This window comes from Myotis davidii, unplaced genomic scaffold (assembly GCF_000327345.1).
Source record: "Myotis davidii unplaced genomic scaffold, ASM32734v1 scaffold67, whole genome shotgun sequence".
Lineage (NCBI taxonomy): Eukaryota > Metazoa > Chordata > Mammalia > Chiroptera > Vespertilionidae > Myotis > Myotis davidii.
This window is the reverse complement of record NW_006298521.1, coordinates 695345-696301: the sequence shown is the minus strand read 5'-3', so window position 1 is coordinate 696301 and position 957 is coordinate 695345. Positions and strand designations below refer to the sequence as shown.

Sequence of the window (957 nt, the reverse complement as noted above, 5' to 3'; positions counted from 1 at the left end):
GTGCGTTGGAGGGCGTCCCAGAGCCAGCCCTTCACCCAGCCCTGCCCAGCCTCGTGCACCCCAGAACCCCCGTGCCCAGCACACGGGTGCTGCCACCTAGGGCTGCAGAGCTGGGATTGAAACCCTGCTCCTGGGGGGTCCTTGGCCACCTCAAGCCCACCAGCTCCTCACTCCCTTCACCTGCCAGGAGCCTGTGTCCTCAGGGGGCAGGGCGGGGGGCTCCCTGGAGGAGGTGAGTGCCACGTGGACAGGGCGCTGGTCTCCGCGGGGCTGCAGAGCAGGAGGGAGGTCCCTGTGGGACAGCGGCTGGCCGAGCACGGAGGCACCAGGTGGTCAGGGGATGTAGCGACCGGGCTGTATGTCCCACCCGCCAGGCTGGCCCAGAGCCTCCTGGGGGGCAGGAAAGGCGCCCCAGAGGGAGCCGTGCCCAGGAGGGCCGCTCCGGGGCAGGTTCCACTGGCTTTTTTATAATCCCCCGCCGCTGGCCAGGATGGGGCACCAACTCCCACCAAGGGGACACCCGGCCGGATCACCGGGCATCTGCTCAGGGCCTGCATGGGGAGGGGTGTCAGGAGGGGCTGGAGAAGGAAAGGGGGCTTGGGTCTGCCCCTGAGCCACAGCTGGACTCTGCCCGTGTCCCCAGGGTGTGGTCTTGGGGCAACGAGCCCCTGGGGCCCTGCACTCGCCCAGCGGCTGGAGCCTGCAGCACGGGAGGAGCCGCGACCACGTCCACCCTGCCTTTAAGGCTGACTTCACGTTAGTTAATTTTTTAAATTTCTCCTTAGTTTCAATACTGACTCGGCTCCATACACCGAGTGCCTGGCTGGCCGCCCCTGGCCTGCCGGCCCCACGGCCACGCACTGCCCGGCACGCACGTCTCGCTCCTGCAGGGCGCTGCTGGCGGGGACCTGCCCCCCGTGCCGCCCCGTGTCCTCTTCCCTTCTCCATTGTTGCCTG

The 957-nt window shown here is 68.1% G+C and overlaps 1 protein-coding gene across 1 annotated transcript in view; it reads left to right on the top strand.

Moving 5' to 3' along the window:
• Positions 1-957, top strand: part of LOC107184734 — a 23695-nt gene that overhangs the window by 21583 nt on the left and 1155 nt on the right. The gene's annotated exons all lie outside the window — the stretch shown is intronic.